This window comes from Pygocentrus nattereri, chromosome 11 (assembly GCF_015220715.1).
Source record: "Pygocentrus nattereri isolate fPygNat1 chromosome 11, fPygNat1.pri, whole genome shotgun sequence".
Classification (NCBI taxonomy): domain Eukaryota; kingdom Metazoa; phylum Chordata; class Actinopteri; order Characiformes; family Serrasalmidae; genus Pygocentrus; species Pygocentrus nattereri.
This window is the reverse complement of record NC_051221.1, coordinates 4,897,287-4,918,576: the sequence shown is the minus strand read 5'-3', so window position 1 is coordinate 4,918,576 and position 21,290 is coordinate 4,897,287. Positions and strand designations below refer to the sequence as shown.

Below are 21,290 nucleotides of genomic sequence, written 5' to 3'. Positions count from 1 at the left end.
TCAATTGAATATCGGTTGAAAAGGATTTGCAAATCATAATTTTCTGTTTTTATTTATGTTTTACCCAACATCCCAACTTCACTGGAATTGGGGTTGTAGTTTTGCTGTTACTCACTGACCTTAGCTATGAAAAGGTACTGACTTTATCACAGCAGGAAATACGACCCGTTTAGTTTTGATTTCTGTTTTAATTTCCTGCCCAGACTCTTATGAGCTTCTGCCCAACCCTGGGCTATAATGACTGTGAGTGTTGTGCCTAATAAAGCTGTTTAGTGCATCTATCCTGCCACAGCGATCCATTTGATGCACAGACAAATATCACAAACCTACAGCAACCTGTAGCTAAAAATTCATTACAGTGTTGAAGTTTGATGATTTTTATAGCAATAAATTTATTCAACATGTAGATTTTTAATGACTTAGTGCACAGAAGCACACTCAAAAAGTTTTAGCTTGATTGAATTTTAATGAGATTTTTTCCGATAATTCAACCAAGACATACTTTTCATGAAGTCTATAGTCGATCTGTACGTCATGTGAATGTATATAAAATAAAGATAGAGTAGAGTAACCCAAGGCAGTGCACTGTGAGAGTCTGTGTAGCTGTTTAACTGGGAAATGCAGTAATAATGTCTGGTTCTGTATGAAGTGATCAGCATGATTAGTGAAATATAATACAGTAAAATCAAAGCGGCTGATTTTAACGGTAAAACTGATATCAGTGAAAATACAGTGTGAAGGCTGTGAACGTGTTTACTCTCTGTAGAGGTTCACACCTGTTAACATAAGCTAGAGGTCAGGGAGCTGATGGGCAGCAGGTCTCACTGATATTCATTTATTAATGAATCTCTTCTGTGCCTAATGTGATGCATTTTGAGGTACTTTTACATTAAAAAGTCCACCTATTCATTATTTACTGTTAATGTGACGGCTAGCTGTCGTTTCAGTATAAACAAAAACAGGCAAATTCAGTGGAGATTAAAATGATCGAAATAAGAGTTTGTCATGTGTCTCTTCTAATAAAGGAGCACTGCAGCTCCTCAGGCTGAATTCTCTTATAATAAAGTCTGAAGTGCTCTTTGCCCGCCGGTCTTCACTTTCGTTTTTTTACTGTGTAACGCAACTGGTAGACGGTCCCTTGTCTCTATTTCTCCGGCTGGTGGTGGGCGTCTTTACCGAGCACCAGAGCAGAGTTCAGTCGTGATGAAGTTACTAGATAAACTATCTGGAGTCTGGAGTTGTGGAGTATGCTGTGAGTAGGTCTGGAGTTGTGGAGTATGCTGTGAGTAGGTCTGGAGTTGTGGAGCATGTTGTGAGTAGGTCTGGAGTTGTGGAGTATGCTGTGAGTAGGTCTGGAGTTGTGGAGCATGTTGTGAGTAGGTCTGGAGTTGTGGAGTATGCTGTGAGTAGGTCTGGAGTTGTGGAGTATGCTGTGAGTAGGTCTAGAGTTGTGGAGTATGTTGTGAGTAGGTCTGGATTTGTGGAGTATGCTGTGAGTAGGTCTGGAGTTGTGGAGTATGTTGTGAGTAGGTCTGGAGTTGTGGAGCATGCTGTGAGTAGGTCTGGAGTTGTGGAGTATGCTGTGAGTAGGTCTGGAGTTGTGGAGCATGTTGTGAGTAGGTCTGGAGTTGTGGAGTATGCTGTGAGTAGGTCTGGAGTTGTGGAGTATGCTGTGAGTAGGTCTGGAGTTGTGGAGCATGTTGTGAGTAGGTCTGGAGTTGTGGAGTATGCTGTGAGTAGGTCTGGAGTTGTGGAGTATGCTGTGAGTAGGTCTAGAGTTGTGGAGTATGCTGTGAGTAGGTCTAGAGTTGTGGAGTATGTTGTGAGTAGGTCTGGAGTTGTGGAGTATGCTGTGAGTAGGTCTGGAGTTGTGGAGTATGCTGTGAGTAGGTCTGGAGTTGTGGAGTATGCTGTGAGTAGGTCTAGAGTTGTGGAGTATGTTGTGAGTAGGTCTGGAGTTGTGGAGTATGCTGTGAGTAGGTCTAGAGTTGTGGAGTATGTTGTGAGTAGGTCTGGAGTTGTGGAGTATGCTGTGAGTAGGTCTGGAGTTGTGGAGTATGCTGTGAGTAGGTCTGGAGTTGTGGAGTATGCTGTGAGTAGGTCTAGAGTTGTGGAGTATGTTGTGAGTAGGTCTGGAGTTGTGGAGTATGCTGTGAGTAGGTCTGGATTTGTGGAGTATGTTGTGAGTAGGTCTGGAGTTGTGGAGCATGTTGTGAGTAGGTCTGGAGTTGTGGAGTATGCTGTGAGTAAGTCTGGAGTTGTGGAGCATGTTGTGAGTAGGTCTGGAGTTGTGGAGTATGCTGTGAGTAGGTCTGGAGTTGTGGAGTATGCTGTGAGTAGGTCTGGAGTTGTGGAGCATGCTGTGAGTAGGTCTAGAGTTGTGGAGTATGCTGTGAGTAGGTCGCAGGGGAGGGCCAGATGGACCGTCTGCAAAGATCTGTTACTGTTCAGAAACGGAAAACATTCACAGAGATTAGTGTTATGTTCAAGACTAGAAACCCGCAGATGATTTGAAATAACAATAAAGAACATGAACACATTCATATGTTTAGCAGTTCAGTCAGTCTAAATATGCATGTAGTGTCTTTTACAATCCTATACCACATTCTACAACCCCAATTCCTGTGAAGTTGGGACGTTGTGTAAAACATAAATAAAAACAGAATACGATGATACAGGTTGCTGTAGGTTTGTGATATTTGTCTGCATCAAATGGATCGCTGTGGCAGGATAGATGCACTAAACAGCTTTATTAGGCACAACACTCACAGACATTATAGCCCAGGGTTGGGCAGAAGCTCATAAGAGTCTGGGCAGGAAATTAAAACAGAAATCAAAACTAAACGGGTCGTATTTCCTGCTGTGATAAAGTCAGTACCTTTTCATAGCTAAGGTCAGTGAGTAACAGCAAAACTACAACCCCAATTCCAATGAAGTTGGGACATTGTGTAAAACAGAAATAACAAATATATTTACAAATCCTTTTCAACCTGTATTCAACTGAATACACTACAAAGACGAGATATTTAATGTTCAAACAGATAAACTTTATTGTTTTTTACAAATATTCACTCATTTTTAATGTGATGCCTGCAACACAAAGAAGTTGGGACAGGGGCGTGTTTACCACTGTGTTACATCACCTTTCCTTTTAACACTCAATAAGCGTTTGGGAACTGAGGACACTAATTGTTGAAGCTTTGAAGGTGGAATTCTTCAAGTTTATCTGTTTGATCATTAAATATCTTGTCTTTGTAGTGTAACAATTGTAGTGTTCAATTGAATATAGTTTGAAAAGGATTTGCAAATCATCGTATTCTGTTTTTATTTATGTTTTACACAATGTCCCAACTTCACAGGAATTGGGGTTGTAGGTTTTAAAAGTGTTACCAGCAGGACCTGCTGGAACTGCATCATACTTTACTGTTCATCTGTTATTCAGAAACTGTGTGAAAACTACAGACATACAGTAGAAAGAAACTCAATCATGACCTAATATGACTTTACTGAGACACAGCACACAAAAATAAATAAATAAAGGTGCTATAGTCAGTGATCCATACGATGTACAGAGCCATCAAACATACTACAACCTTTAGTAAAATATGCCTTGGTGCAATTTGTAGTGACTTTTCTGTAAATAAAACAAATTCTACTGTGACATCCATAATGCATACATGTCTAAAATTACTTATTGTTTCCTAAGTTACATTTTTTTAAAATTATAGTTTTATGAGTTTATCTCTATACACATTTTAGATCCGTATGTCACATGGGTTTGTCAGCATAACAATTTATTATTATATTAAAAATCATTTCATTTTAACAATTGAACATTTTTTTAACCAGAGGTTGTTGTAGGTTTATGATATTTGACTGTGCATCAAATGGGGCACTGTGGCAGCTTTATTAGGCCTAGTCCAACACATATGGTCATCAAAGCCCAGACTCAGTACACAGGTAAACAGAAACAGGGTCAAAACATGAGATGTTGTGCAAGACACAATTCAAAAGACCCTACACATAAGAATATGTGTGGAAAAGACGTAGACAGTTAAGCATGCAGTTAAAAGAATTTATTTATGTTGCAACCATGACCATATAACTTTAAAATAAATATGCTAATACAGTACTGTATTATATAGGGTGAGTCAAAAGTCACAGGACAGGTTTTATTTTATTTTATTTTTTATTTTATTATCGACTTTTATCTCTGGGCTCATCTCAAACAAATTGTATTTACTGAGAAAATCCACAACAAACACCACCTTCAGCATCGTGGAGGCTTGTGACAGCATAAAAAAATGAAATAAAATAAAACAGTGTCCTGTGACTTTTGACCCTGTACTAAGACAGTAACTTGTACAGTTGTTTAAAACCATTTAGCTTAATTAGGGACTCATTAGCCAAATCCAGTGTTGGATGCAAGCTACAAATAACACTGAGCTTCCACAAGGAGAGGTTTGGAAGTGGTTAAGAGAACACACTGGCATACATATATTCACTATGTATTGTATTAATATTATCTGTATTGTTCTAATGTTTTGTTTTGAGTAAATAAATGTTTTGAGTGCAAATAAATGACTTTCTCAATATAATTTTTTAAGGTGGCCAGAACTATTTTTTACATAGTATGTGAGTTAAATAGGCCGACAGAGCAGCACAGGGAGGCAGAACTGGAGCAGCACACAGACCTGGAAAGCAGAGTTGTGATAATGTCCACAACTGCAATCGGAGACGCGTTCACATCTCAACTTCCAGCATTTCTGGAGTGTCAGAGATGTGCACGAGAACACCCTGCCAGGTTTAGTTCCACCAGGCATGGGACTTATGTTCATATTGTAATATTACATATTTAAGAAATATCCTCAAAAATCACAACACAATCCATTTTTAAACTAGATACTGTGTCACCACAGCAATTTAATTAATAACTTAAGAAAATTAATAAATTAATATTCAGCCAAGGTAAATTTGATCAAACTAAAGGTTGTCATACGTTTGTCAAGTGATCTTAGATCAGTCGTCATAGATGTGTTACAAAAAAAACCACAAAACACTAAAACTCAACCAAAGAGTACCAGTCAAAAATTTGGATGATTTTCATTCAATGGTTTTTCTTTTCATTTAATCTTTTAGTTTATTTTATTCATTTTGATTTAAGTTAATTTGTTGAACTGCTTGTCATTTTAGTGTGTTTGAGACCATCAGTTGTGTTGTGTGGAGGTAGTGTTGGCTCACGGTTCTATAGTTCTGTGTAGAACTGTGTTCCTTCACAGTCTCTTCAGTTTTTTTAAACATAAAGAAAAACCACTGAATGAGAAGGTGTGTCATGTTCACCAAGTTAAAGGTTGTAGTTTGTGTGTAAGATGTCTTGTAATAAACTATGAGTGATTTTATATCTGCAGGTAACATTATTAACATAATGAAAAATGTCACAGTAGCATTTTTTTCCCTTTGTCCAGGTTAAAGGTGGCAGATTTGTGCACTTCACTGTCTCAGTAAAGTCATATTAGGTCATGGTTGAGTTTCTTTCTACTGTATGTCTGTAGTTTTCACACAGTATCTGAATAACAGATGAACAGTAAAGTATGATGCAGTTCCAGCAGGTCCTGCTGGTAACAGTTTTAAACCCTAGACTGTGCTGTAAGGCTGTGATTAGACAGTCTGCAGGAGCACCACATGCATATTTAGACTGACTGAACTGCGAAAATACGAACGTGTTCATGTTCTGAGCATTTCAGTAGCTGCTCTTTACAGACGGTCCCTCTCGCTCTCTTTAGCACAGCTGCAGTGGTTCCAGTCATCCAGGCTCCGAGGTGGGGGTGAAGGAAAGTTGGAGAGGATGTTGGCTGGTCGTGTAAAGGATCCGGCTCATTAAAAAATCAAACATAAAGAAGAAATAAGTATAACAGAAAATGCCTCTGCATATTTCACACGTCTCCGCTTTAATGTCCTGCTAAGAGAAACATTTTTATCTACAGTCTTTATATATGTCAGATATTAAATAATCATTAAGTGAAACCCTTCTTGCCAAAATCCAAACGGGAACACTCATTTTTAAATGTAAAAGATTAGGCTAAAATAAAGCATTCCATCTGGGTAGCTCAGTGTCCCGATGAACACTGTTAGATGTCTCCAGTTGGACAAGCCGATAAAACATTCGGTAAAAATGTTCAAATACAACTTTAAGTTTGGTGGCTGGTTTTCAAATGAGTACATTTTTATGTCGAGTCTTAAAACTCATTTGGAGTTTAAACTTAGTCATTAGTCTGGCTCTTTTATTGTTCTTTACATGATGAGATCAGAATGTAACCCACTTTATTCTGTTAACTTACTGTTACACGTTCAGTGTATTTTCAAACAGACAGTTTACTCCCCTTTCTAAGATAAAATCACTAATGTTTTACAGCGGCAGAGATTTGCTTTATTTAACAAAACATTTAGGCATCATGTAGTTTCTCTCTCTCTCTCTCTCTCTCTGTTTCTATCTCTCTCTCTCTCTCTCTCTCTCTGTCTCTGTGTCTGTTTCTGTCTCTCTCGCTCTCTCTCTCTCTCGCTCTCTCTCTCTCTCGCGCTCTCTCTCTCTCGCTCTCTCTCTCTCTAGCGCTCTCTCTCTCTCTCTGTCTCTCTCTGTTTCTGTCTCTCTCTCTCTCTGTCTGTCTGTTTCTGTCTCTCTCTCTGTCTCTCTCTCTGTCTCTCTCTCTCTCTCTGTCTCTCTCTCTGTCTGTCTGTTTCTGTCTCTCTCTCTCTGTCTCTCTCTCTCTCTCTGTCTCTCTCTCTCTGTCTCTCTCTCTTTCTCCCTCTCTCTCTGTCTCTCTCTCTCTGTCTGTCTCTCTGTCTCTCTCTCTCTCTGTCTCTCTGTCTGTTTCTGTCTCTCTCTCTGTTTCTGTCTCTCTCTGTCTCTCTCTCTCTCTGTCTCTCTGTCTGTTTCTGTCTCTCTGTCTCTCTCTCTGTCTTTCTCTCTCTGTCTGTTTCTCTCTCTGTCTCTCTCTCTGTCTCTCTCTCTCTCTCTCTGTCTCTCTGTCTGTTTCTGTCTCTCTGTCTCTCTCTCTCTCTCTCTCTCTCTCTGTCTCTCTGTCTCTCTCTCTGGTTAAAAATATTTTGTGCTGGCAGTGTTAACATGGGAAGTTGAGAGGGGGCGACGGGGAATAATGGGGAAACTAAAGAATGAAATGAGAAGCTCATACTTTCATAAGTGGGAGTTGAAATTTTTGAGAGATTACAAAATAAGCAAAGAGCACACAAAGATTCTTTACTGCATGCAGTTCTTTATTCTGTACAATGAAGTAGGATAACAGCATTTACATATTGTATTATACATGACAAATATACAGAATGAGAAGAACAGTTTGGAATACAATCTAATTTATGTGAATTTCCACTCATTGATTATGAGGGTCGTCATTATTGGATTAGTGAACGTTCTAACTCTCTCACAGTGAGCAAGCCTAAAGCATTACTGAGCTAACACTACATACAAAGCCGCCCTGCATTATAGCAGCGTAAAGCAGGATGTTCTTTTAGCTCAAATGTGAAAATTAGGTCTGTCCATGCCATTTTAACAGATTCCCTTTTTACTTAGGTTTATTTAGGTTATCAGTGTTCATTAAACTTTAACCAAATTCCACAATTTACCCTCTGCATGACTGTAACATGATTTTCCCTACTGGAATGTTTTAGTCTGATTCAGAGGAAGAGGCCAGACTCACCTGACCCCAGCTGTGAGTCCAAGAAGAGTGATGAGTCAATGGACCGTCCAGTTCAGTTCAGAGGGGAGGACAGTTCTGCTGGACTGAGGTAAACATGGCTTTAACAGTGAAGGACACTGTAGAGCTCCTGTCCACAAGGTGGAGCACACTTACCCTCAGGGCTACAGCCAGTGACGCTGTGGATACATCAGACAATTTCAGGTTTACACTCCATTTGATTTCAGTGAGTTTTATTAGCTGGACACTCAGTTACACAGCAGCTTCCCCAGACACCCCTGCGCACCACTGCCCAACTCCTGAGCAGGAGAACCTCATTTACGTATCTTTGACCGGGTGTCTGACCAGTGAGTCTAATAAAAATCCACTGTCAGATTTATGGACTGCAGTACGTACAGAGTATCCTCTCTTAGCAAATCACACCATGAATGTTAAAGGTTACATTTTAATGCCCTTTGCAGCAAAATACCTCTGCAGGAGTGAGTTCATGTTCCTTATTAGAACAAAATTAAATACAAGTACAGAACCTGTCTGGGCAATGATTTAAGATAAAACTCTCCAACAGAACCCGATGTAAACCAGGTTATAGAACCAGAATATTATATCACTAACTGTTATGGCAGCTAAACTAAAAGCTAAGTAGACTGAGAAACTCTACACAATAAATAAGCACATGGGTATAAAAAGAGGACTTTTATTTATTTATTTATTTATTTAGCCATTTTTCTATTGGATGAGACTGTATCCAGCCGGCCAATAGGGTGGCTGGTTGGGGAGATGTGGGCGTTAGTTTTCCTCGGGCACGTTTTCTTTTGTTGCTTCTGTGTCCAGCCAGCAGATGAGACAGAAGGTTCTCCTGCAGTAAAGAGATTATACAAAAAAAAAAAAAAAAACAAGCTCAAAGTTTGAATTACGTGACAAAACACAGTGGAACAGTGTTTAATGACTCATTGCTGAGCAGATATATGGGGAAAACTTTCCATTAGAGAACGAGAAGTTATTTGCTGAACTGAAACTTTTGCATAGGTTTTTTTTTGTCCTGGTGATCGTGGTGGATTCAGTTTTCCTTTAATGGCGAACCTCCCAAACTCTAACCTAGAGGGTGATTCTTCTGTATCCTGGACATCACTTGAATTGCAACGTATTGATCCCTTTTGTTGAACTGTACACCTCCAAGAACTGGTAGGAGGAATACTTACCAATTTGCACTCTCCACGGACTGGACGTTCCAAAAGGTTCCATATGCTGTGTGACACAAAGACATCCATTAATACAAATACATACATAAACTGTGTATTGTCATTTGAAAGCTTGGATTCATTATCTAAATAGTGAACTGTTATCACTTTACTTTAAGTTCACACTTATGACTTGCTACAGGGTACACTTAAGTCAATAATTTATTTTCTACCCAGGTAGTAGTAATAATATTGAGTTTTGTTTTTGTTTTGTTGGTTTTCTTTACTTACCTGTTTTTTATATTAAAAGGGAGTCAACGAACTTCCAATCCACAGAGTGCAGAGTCATTTTGGGTAACTGTCCGAGCTCAGATGCGATCCTGGTTCTTCTGATTGGCCTATACGTACCTCTGATTTAGTGTAGACTTTCCAAACAATCTGTTTCCAGAATTAGGACATTACTTGCTTCCAGTAAGAGATTGAATCAGTTACATACTTACCTGTTACTACAACCTTGTACAACTCATACCTACACTATAGTATTGTAGTATATAATTTATACATATATTCGTATATATTCATTACATCAACATTATGGACTTGTGTGCCCACACCACTCACAGGTAGAATAGCAGCATGTTCACAGTGTATTATACAGAGTAAGTTTACAGAATTACTTAATCTCATACAAAATCCAGTTTAGTGGTAATATGCGCTCATCACCATGTTATCAGGTTAAGAGGACTATAACTTCCTCCACAGCTGGCAGCTTTATCAGAAACCTCCCGCACTTATCAACTTCAGTCAGCTGTCCATCTGATCCTACTGAACTAGATACTATGACCAAATTCCTAGAGGATACTCTTCGATCTACGTTAGACAGTGTAGCTCCATTAAAAAGCAAAATAGTACGGCAGAAAAAACTCGCCCCTTGGTATAATGATCACACTCGAACTCTAAAACAGACAGCCAGACAACTAGAGCGAAAATGGCGTCTGACTAAATTAGAAGTGTTCCAGTCCGCCTGGAAGGAGAGCCTTATAGACTATAGAAGAGCTCTTACTGCAGCACGCTCAGCCTGTCTCTCCTCTCTCATAGAAAACAATAAGAACAATCCCAGATTACTATTTAGCACAATTTCTAAACTAACAGAGAACAAAACAGTCACTGAACCCCAGATGCCATCAGCCTATAGCAGCAATGATTTTATGAATTTCTTTAGTGATAAAATCGAAAAAATTAGACAGAAAATTCTGAACACATAGTTAAACTCCACAAACCTGGTGGCTTATAATTCCAGTCTAGACCCTGAGAATATTAGAGTCACTGCAGACAGGCTGGAATCGTTTACATTACTCCAAGAAAATGAACTAATCAAAATAGTTTCTTCTGCAAAACCATCGACCTGTATTCTGGACCCAATTCCTACAGGTCTACTCAAGGAAATCTTACCAGAAATAACTAAGCCTATTCTGTCAATAATAAACTCCTCTCTTAGCCTCGGATATATCCCAAAAACTTTTAAACTTGTAGTAATTAGGCCGCTGATTAAGAAAGCTAACCTCGATCCCTGTGAACTATCAAATTATAGACCTATCTCAAATCTCCCCTTTATATCGAAGATCCTGGAAAAAGTGGTAGCAAAACAATTAAGCTCTTATTTGCATAGGAATAATCTACACGAAAAATTTCAGTCTGGTTTTAGGCCACATCATAGTACAGAAACAGCATTAGTAAAAATTATAAATGATCTTCTATTATTCACGGACCAAGGAAATGTGTCGTTGTTAGTCCTCCTTGACCTTAGTGCAGCATTCGACACAATAGACCACGCTATCCTACTAGATAGACTAGAAAACCTTGTAGGGGTAACAGGAACAGCTCTTTCCTGGTTCAGGTCCTACCTCACTGATCGATATCAGTTTGTTAATGTAAAGGGTGAATCATCTGTTCCTGCAAAAGTAATGTATGGTGTTCCACAAGCCTCTGTTTTAGGACCTATATTATTCACAATATATATGCTACCACTAGGCAACATTATCAGTAAACACGGCATAAATTTCCACTGCTATGGCGATGACTTGATATATATCAAGCAAACCGGATGACAAAATTAAACTTGGCAAGATTGAGGACTGTATAAAAGACATAAAAGATTGGATGTCAAGCAATTTTCTGCTACTTAACTCAGATAAAACAGAGGTCCTGCTTCTTGGTTCAAAATTAGCCAGAAACAAACTGTCTAACTTAACACTTAACAATCTCTCAGTTTCATCAAGCTTATCTGTTAAAAATCTGGGTGTCATGATAGATGCTGATCTGTCCTTCGACACACATATAACTAATATCACTAGAACAGCTTTCCTGCATCTCCGCAATATTGCTAAATTAAGAAATGCATTATCCCTACAGGATGCAGAAAAGCTAGTTCATGCATTTATTACTTCAAGGCTAGATTATTGTAATGCCCTGCTGTCTGGATGTCCCAGCAAAAGCCTTAACAAGCTTCAGCTAGTCCAGAACGCTGCAGCCAGAGTCCTCACAAGAACTAGGAAATTTGACCATATTAGTCCAGTTTTATCAAACCTGCACTGGTTACCAGTCAAATTTCACATTGATTATAAAATTCTATTACTGACATATAAAGCTCTAAACGGGTTCGCCCCTCAGTACCTGAGTGAGCTCCTCTCCTACTATGAACCATCACGCCTACTTAGATCACAAGGTGCCGGCGTACTACTGGTACCTAGAATTAATAAAGCTACATCAGGGGGGAGAGCTTTCTCATACAAAGCACCCTGCTCTGGAATAATCTTCCTGTTAATGTTCGGGAATCAGACACAGCCCCAATCTTTAAGTCTAGGCTAAAAACTTATTTGTACAGTCAAGCATTTGGTGATTAGTCTTCCCTGTCAGGTCTAGACCTGCTGGAGTCTACACTGCTCTGTTTTACTGTAATCTGTGGTCAGCCACTCTTTACAGTACTAACTCTGTTTTTTCTTCTCCTTTCTCTGCCGAGCTGATCAGCTGCCCATCCTGTGCGCCTGATGCTGTTGCCTCTATTGCCTTGATTGGTGCCGCTGCTCACCAGCCTTCTGGACCAGTTTGACCACCACTGAGCTTCTTGCTGTACAGTGCTGTGCAGTCCTCACCCTCAGATCTTTTCTTTTCCCACTTTACTATAATACTTCATACTAATAATGTTTGCTATCCGGTGTCGACCAGAGGAGGATGGGTTACCCTTCTGAGTCTTGGTTCCTCTCAAGGTTTCTTCCTCTTTTAGGGAGTTTTTCCTTGCCACTGTCACCGCTGGCTTGCTCATGGGGGCTCGGACCCGGAATTTCTTTCTTCTTTTCTCTTCTCTCTGTAATACAGATTGTTTTGTAAAGCTGCTTTGTGACAACACCTGTTGTAAAAAGTGCTGTATAAATACATTTTGCTTGCTTGCTTGCAATTAAAGGAGATACGTCACGGTCTTCCACTCATCCCAAATGCAGATGTGATCAGTCAAGGCATGTGTGGTGTTTAAATATTGCATCTTTCCCTTTAAACTGGATAAACCAGGTTCATTTTGCTAAAAAACACCAGGAATAAATCGTCTCTCAAACCATTTTCACAAAAACATCTCTCAACCTGCATGCAGGACTTAATTCAGGTTGTGCAGACGAGCTGATGTGGTTAGAATTAGGTTTGACTCACTATGAACGATAAAATGAATCAAACTTCTCTGAGTGGCTAAAAGAACAGGCAGCTATGCAGGATCACTGGAATCACTTCTTTCCTGACCACAGTTTGGTATAACTCCACACAAGATGACCAAAGACAGGGCTTCACAGCACAGAAGCACCACAGAGCTCCATGTGCAGAGAAGCTCAGTGAGTTTACTCAGGAAATCAGTACAGTGTCTGATTATGAGGGTCATCATTATTGGATTAGTGCACGTTCTAACTCTCTTACAGTAAGCAAGCCTAAAGTATTACTAAGCTAACACTACGTATAAAGCTGCCCTGCACTCCAGCCTCCCAGAGTTTGAAGGCACGATGTTACCAGAAAGCAGGATGTTCAGTGGATAATGATGTAGTTCCAGTTTTATCTTAAACGTGTAAATTAGCTCTGTTTTTGTTATTTATTATCATTATCAATGTTCATTAAACTCTAGCTAAAAAAGCTAAATATCCAAATTACACAATTTGTCCTCTGCATGAATTTAACATGATTTTCCCTACTGGAATGTTTTAGTCTGATTCAGAGGAAGAGGCCAGACTCACCTGACCCCAGCTGTGTGTCCATGAAGACTGTCAAGTCGATGGGAGAACCATTATATTTCAGAGGGGAGGACAGTTCTGCTGGACTGAGGTAAAGATGGCTTTAACAGTGAAGGACACTGTAGAGCACCTGTCCACAAGGTGGAGCACACTTACCCTCAGGGCTACAGCCAGTGACGCTGTGGATACATCAGACAATTTCAGGTTTACACTCCATTTGATTTCAGTGAGTTTTATTAGCTGGACACTCAGTTACACAGCAGCTTCCCCAGACACCCCTGCGCACCACTGCCCAACTCCTGAGCAGGAGAACCTCATTTACGTATCTTTGACCGGGTGTCTGACCAGTGAGTCTAATAAAAATCCACTGTCAGATTTATGGACTGCAGTACGTACAGAGTATCCTCTCTTAGCAAATCACACCATGAATGTTAAAGGTTACATTTTAATGCCCTTTGCAGCAAAATACCTCTGCAGGAGTGAGTTCATGTTCCTTATTAGAACAAAATTAAATACAAGTACAGAACCTGTCTGGGCAATGATTTAAGATAAAACTCTCCAACAGAACCCGATGTAAACCAGGTTATAGAACCAGAATATTATATCACTAACTGTTATGGCAGCTAAACTAAAAGCTAAGTAGACTGAGAAACTCTACACAATAAATAAGCACATGGGTATAAAAAGAGGACTTTTATTTATTTATTTATTTATTTAGCCATTTTTCTATTGGATGAGACTGTATCCAGCCGGCCAATAGGGTGGCTGGTTGGGGAGATGTGGGCGTTAGTTTTCCTCGGGCACGTTTTCTTTTGTTGCTTCTGTGTCCAGCCAGCAGATGAGACAGAAGGTTCGCCTGCAGTAAAGAGATTATACAAAAAAAAAAAAAAAAAACAAGCTCAAAGTTTGAATTACGTGACAAAACACAGTGGAACAGTGTTTAATGACTTATCGCTGAGCAGATATATTGGGAAAGCTTTCCATTAGAGAACGAGAAGTTATTTGCTGAACTGAAACTTTTGCATAGGTTTTTTTTTGTCCTGGTGATCGTGGTGGATTCAGTTTTCCTTTGATGGCGAGCCTCCCAAACTCTAACCTAGAGGGTGATTCTTCTGTATCCTGGACATCACTTGAATTGCAACGTATTGATCCTTTTTGTTGAACTGTATACCTCCAAGAACTGGTAGGAGGAATACTTACCAATTTGCACTCTCCACGGACTGGACGTTCCAAAAGGTTCCATATGCTGTGTGACACAAAGACATCCATTAATACAAATACATACATAAACTGTGTATTGTCATTTGAAAGCTTGGATTCATTATCTAAATAGTGAACTGTTATCACTTTACTTTAAGTTCACACTTATGACTTGCTACAGGGTACACTTAAGTCAATAATTTATTTTCTACCCAGGTAGTAGTAATAATATTGAGTTTTGTTTTTGTTTTGTTGGTTTTCTTTACTTACCTGTTTTTTATATTAAAAGGGAGTCAACGCACTTCCAATCCACAGAGTGCAGAGTCATTTTGGGTAACTGTCCAAGCTCAGTTGCGATCCTGGTTTTTCTTCTGATTGGCCTATACGTACCTCTGATTTAGTGTAGACTTTCCAAACAATCTGTTTCCAGAATTAGGACATTACTTGCTTCCAGTAAGAGACTGAATCAGTTACATACTCACCTGTTACTACAACCTTGTACAACTCATACCTACGCTATATTATTGTAGTATATAATTCATACATATAGTCGTATATATTCGTTACATCAACATTATGGACTTGTGTGCCCACACCACTCACAGGTAGAATAGCAGCATGTTCACAGTGTATTATACAGAGTAAGTTTACAGAATTAAAGGAGATACGTCACGGTCTTCCACTCATACCAAATGCAGATGTGATCAGTCAAGGCATGTGTGGTGGTTAAATATTGCATCTTTCCCTTTAAACTGGATAAACCAGGTTCATTTTGCTAAAAAACACCAGGAATAAATCGTCTCTCAAGCCATTTTCACAAAGACATCTCTCAACCTGCATGCAGGACTTAATTCAGGTTGTGCAGACGAGCTGATGTGGTTAGAATTAGGTTTGACTCACTATGAACGATAAAATGAATCAAACTTCTCTGAGTGGCTAAAAGAACGGGCAGCTATGCAGGATCACTGGAATCACTTCTTTCCTGACCACAGTTTGGTACAGCTCCACACAAGATGACCAAAGACAGGGCTTCACAGCACCGAAGCAACACAGAGCTCCCTGGGCAGAGAAACTCAGTGAGTTTACTCAGGAAATCAGTACAATGTCTGATTATGAGGGTCATCATTATTGGATTAGTGCACGTTCTAACTCTCTTACAGTAAGCAAGCCTAAAGCATTACTGAGCTAACACTACATACAAAGCTGCCCTGAACTCCAGCCTCCCAGAGTTTGAAGGCACTACGGTACCAGAAAGCAGGATGTTCTGCGGATAATGATGTAGTTCCAGTTTTATCTTAAACGTGTAAATTAGCTCTGTTCTTGTTATTTATTATCATTATCAGTGTTCATTAAACTCTACCTAAAAAGCTAAATATCCAAATTACACAATTTGCCCTCTGCATGACTGTAACATGATTTTCCCTACGGGAATGTTTTAGTCTGATTCAGAGGAAGAGGCCAGACTCACCTGACCCCAGCTGTGTGTCCATGAAGAGTGACGAGTCAATGGACCATCCAAATGTGTTCAGAGGGGAGGACAGTTCTGCTGTGCCGAGGTAAAGATGGCTTTAACAGTGAAGAACAGTGTAGAGCTCCTGTCCACAAGGTGGAGCACACTTACCCTCAGGGCTACAGCCAGTGACGCTGTGGATATATCAGACAATTTCAGCTTTACACTCCATTTGATTTCAGTGTGTTTTATTAGCTGGACACTCAGTTACACAGCAGCTTCCCCAGACACCCCTGCACTCCACCGTCCAACTCCTGAGCAGATCCTCATTTACGTGTCTTTGAGCGGGTGTTTGACCAGTGAGTCTAATAAAAACCCACTGTCAGATTTGGGGATGATCAGGGGCCCCTACGCTACAGGCTTTAGCAACACGTAACCTGACAGTGAGCACAGCAAGGAAAGAGAAAAAGTAAACAGCGCTTACCTCAGATACCTCTCTTTGATGATTCATCTGTTAAAGTGTACTTGGTACAGCTGTAGATTTTCAGATAGTCCACCCTGGACGCTTTCGGTAACTGTCAGGTTAGAAATGTTCACCACATACACGGAGGATTTGCACATTTACTGAACGTCTCTGGTGTTAGTTTGTGGTTTGTTGCCAAAGTCACAGTCTGAATGTGTCTGCATCAGTAAGAAATCGATGGCAGTGTTCTAGACTGGACACAGATTTCTTTAGTCTGTTTCTGCAAAATGGGATGCAGCAAGTGATTTTTACAAGTTATTCATTGTTCAATCCACAACTTCTATCTCTCTTACAGTGAGCAAGACTTCAGTACTACTGTGCTAATGCAGTGTAGCTGCGTACTGGCTCTGTCCAACATACCCCTGAGTTCCAGTCTCACAGAGTGTGGAGATGCTACAGAAGTGGAAAACAGCATGTCATGCAAATGATAATGTAGCTCCAATTTTAGCTTAAACATGTAACTGAGGGCTGTCCACACTATTTTTCCAAATTCTCTTTTCTACACAAGTTTATTTTGCTCATCTCTGTTCATAAAGCTTTACCTTAAACATGTTCACATTCTACATTTGCCCTCTGCATGACTGTAACATGATTTTCCCCTACTGGAATGTTTTAGTCTGATTCAGAGGAAGAGGCCAGACTCAACTGACCACAGCTGTGTGTCCTTGAAGAGTGACAAGTCGATGGACCGTCCAATTGGGTTCAGAGGGGAGGACAGTTCTGCTGGACTGAGGTAAAGATGGCTTTAACAGTGAAGAATACTGTAGAGCTCCTATCCACAAGGTGGAGCACACTTACCATCAGGGCTACAGCCAATGACGTATTTTCACACACCACACACCTGTAGAATAGCAGCATGTTCACATTATACTGGTATGGGGTAGGACCCTCTCTATCAATTCCACAAGTGGACAGAAGACATCTGGAGAGATGTTGGGCCTTCATCACATCATTCGTCTGAACTCTCCAGAGTGCTCCTCTAAAGAAATCTGGACACACTGGGCCCAATGGCACGGTGGATAATCCTGCTGGAATATCCTATCGCTGGAGGGGTACATGAAGTCCATGAAGGGCTACAAACCTTTACCAAGCAGTGAAATGGTTAATGACTTGTTCAAGTGGACCAGTGAACCCAACACATTCTATGAGAACACACCTTACACCAGTATTACACCAGTCCTGCATTACACCAGAACTACCACCAGCCTGCCCAGTGTCTTATTGACACCTGGGGTCCATGACTCATCAGACCACGCCACATGTTGCCAGCCCTCTAGAGTCTAGTTATCGTTGACGGTGTTGTGGTGTTAACAGATGTGAGTCTTCTGCTCTCATATCCCATGGAAGCTGAAGAACGCTGCACTAACCTGTGATTTATGCGTGTGGGGCCTCCTGCACTGAATGTGGATTTGATTTCTGCCAGAGGCCCTTGTCTGCTCACTTGGTCAATTCTAGCCAGATGCTGCCAGTCACAATCATTAATCATCCGTGGATGTCCACTGCACAGTCTACTGTGGCATTGTGGCCCATGGAATGTTTAATGCTGGCACAACATTGTGCTACTGCTATCCCACGACTTTTGGGTATATAAAGTGTGTTTGTATATATAAAATTTTTTCTTCGTGATTTCCCACTCACCTCAAATGCAGTTGATCAGCCAAGCCTTGTTTGATATCCAAATGTTGCTACTTGAGTTTTGAACTGGACCTACAAGACCTTACAAACTAACAACACTAGAAATAAATAGTCTCACAAAGTACATCAACAATTACATCCATAAGACTTCTCAGACCACATTTAGGTCTTAATTTAGGTTATGCAGTCTATGTGGTTTAGTAAACAGTATGACTCGGCATGAACTATAAAAATGAAAAACTTGTCTGAGCAGCGAGAAGAAAGGGCAGCCTTTTAGAATAACCAGAATCACTTCTTTTCTGACCAGTTTGGTATCTTTCTACATAAGATGACTAAAGAAGGGGCTTCACAGCACAGACACACCACAAAATAACATAGGTAGAGAAGCTCAGCGAGTGTAATCAATAATAAATTTAGTGCATGATTCTGAATTTGAGAACAACATTTTCTTTTCAAATGAGCCTCAAACAAATATATTTGAACCATCCATCCATCCTCAACCGCTTATCTGAGTCCGGGTCACGGGGGCAGCAGCCTAAGCAAAGAGGCCCAGGCCTCCCTCTCCCCCACCACCTCCTGCAGCTCTTCCAGAGGGATACCGAGGCGTTCCCAAGACAGTTGAGAGATATAATCCCTCCAACGTGTCTTGGGTCTTCCCCGGGGTCACCTCCCCATCGGACATGTCTGGAACACCTCCCTAGGGAGGCGTCCAGAGGCCATCCTTACCAGATGCCCGAACCACCTCAACTGGCTGCTCTCATCGTGGAGGAGCAGCGGCTCTACTCCGAGTCTCTCCCGAATCTCCTCTGCTGATCTTCTCACCCTATCTGTAAGGGAGAGCCCAGTGACCCTGCGGAGAAAGCTCATTTCAGCCGCTTGTATCCGCAATCTCCTTCTTTCGGTCACTACCCAAAGCTCGTGACCATAGGTGAGAGTCAGAATGTAGAGTAGAGTAACCTCTCACTTCATCCTTCCTTCACTCACAAAATCCCAAGATATTTACACTCCTCCACCTGGACAGAGCTTGCCACCCTTTTCCGACTGAGGACCATTTTCTCAGATTTAGAGGTGCTGATTTTCATCCCAGCTACACACTCGGCTGCAAACTGGCCCAGAGAGAGCTGGAGGTCCCGGCCTGATGACACAAACAGGACCACATCATCCGCAAAAAGCAGACGTGAAATCCTGAGGCCACCATATTGGACACCCTCTGCTACTTGAATGTTCCGAGAAATTCTGTCCATAAAAGTTGTGAACAGAATTGTGAACAGCCAACCCTGTCCAAGCCGGGGTCCAACCCTGACTGGAAACCACTCCGACATACTGCCAGCTATATGAACCAAGCTCCTGCTCCATTTGTACAGGTACTGAATGGCCTGTAACAACGAGCCCCTCATCCCGTTCTCCTGGAGCACTCCCTACAGGATCCCCTGAGGGACGCGGTCGAATGCCTTCTCCAAATCCACAAAACACATGTAGACTGGTTGGGCGAACTCCCACGCACCCTCCAGGACCCTAGTGAGGATAAAAAGCTGGTCCAGTGTTCCACGACCTGGGCGAAACCCGCATTGTTCCTCTTGTAGCTGAGATTCAGCTATCGGTCGGACTCTCTTCTCCAGTACCCCTGCATAGACCTTACTGGGTAGGCTGAGAAGTGTGATTGCCTGATAGTTGGAACACACCCTCCTGTCCCCTTTCTTAAAAAGTGGGACCACCACCCCGGTGAACTGCTTGGCCCTTCGGTACCCATCTTTTGCCTCCAGAGTCCCACAAGCCAACCAGGCCCGATAGGACTCTTTCTTCAGCTTGACGGCTTCCTTTACCCGAGGTGTCCACCAACGGGTTCGGGGATTGCTGCCACGACAGGCACCCACGACCTTGCGGCCACAGCTCTGATCCGCTGCATCGACAATGGAGGCATGGAACAGGGCCCACTCAGACTCGATGTGACCGGCCTTCATCGGTATGCGATCGAAGCTTTGTCGGATGTGGAAGTTGAAGATCTTTCTGGTAGGTTCCTCTGCCAGACGTTCCCAACAACCCTTCACAACTTGTTTGGCTCTGCTGGGTCTGTCTGGTATTTTCACCCGCCATTTGATCCAACCCACCATTAGGTGGTGATCGGTTGAAAGCTCCGCTCCTCTCTTCACCCGGGTGTCCAAAACACATGATCGCAAATCCAATGACACACCTATGAAGTTGATCAACGAACTGCGGCCTAAGGTGTCCTGATGCCATGTGCATTTATGCACACCTTTGTGTTCGAACATGGTGTTTGTTATGCACAGACTGTGGTGAGCACTGGACTCCAATAACAAAACACCACTCAGGTTCAGATCGGGGAGGCTGTTCCACCCAATCACGCCCTTCCAGGTCTCACTGTCATTGCCCACATGAGCATTGAAGTCACCCAGCAAGACAATGGAGTCCCCACAGGAGGCACTTTCCAGTACTCCGAATTGCCGATTGGTGCATAAGCACAGACAACGGTCAGAGCCCATTCCCTGACCTGAAGGCGCAGGGAAATAACCCTCTCATCCACCAGCGAAAACCCCAACATACAGGCGCTGAGCCAGGGAGCTATGAGTAAGCCCACTCCTGCCCAACGCCTCTCACCCTGGACAACTCCAGAATGGAATAAAGTCCAACCCCTCTCAAGGGCTTTGTTCCAGAGCCCCTGCCATGTGTTGAGGTGAGCCCAACTATATCTAGTTAGTATCTCTCAGCCTCATACACTAGCTCAGGCTCTTTCTCTGCCAGAGAGGTCATGTTCCATGTTCCGAGAGCCAGTTTCAGTAGCCGAGGATCGAAACACCAAGGCCCCCGCCTTCAGCCACCAGCCGATCTACATTGCACTGGACCCCCATAAGTGCCTCTCACACGGGTGGCGGGTCCATGGGAGAGTGGTCCCCTGTAGCTCATTCGGGCTGAGGCCGGCCAGGACCCATGGGTGAAGGCCTGGCCACCAGGCGCTCGTTGAGGAGCCCCTCCCCCAGGTCTGGCTCCAGGGCGAGACCTCGGAAACCCTAATCCAGGCGATGGAAGCTGGGTCCTGGTATTGTTCTTCATATGGGGTTTTTGGATCAGCCTTTGTCTGACCCATCACCTAGGACCTGTTTGCCTTGAGAGGACCTACCAGGAGCTTTCATCCCTGACAACATAGCTCCTAGGATCATGTAGGCACGCAAACCTCTCCACCATGGTAAGGTGGTGATCCAAGGAGAGGATATTTGAACCCATGCATATGAACTTGACTATGCATATGAAGGAATGCATCAGTTGGATTCAGGATCTACCAGTGACTCCTTGGACCAACTCTTAGCAAGCTGA

General features: G+C 41.9%; 1 pseudogene; it reads left to right on the top strand.

Annotated features, from left to right (window-relative positions):
• The first annotated feature begins 16,949 nt into the window (after positions 1 to 16,949).
• The window catches only part of LOC108412933, a 30,864-nt pseudogene continuing 26,523 nt past the window's right edge, over positions 16,950 to 21,290 (top strand).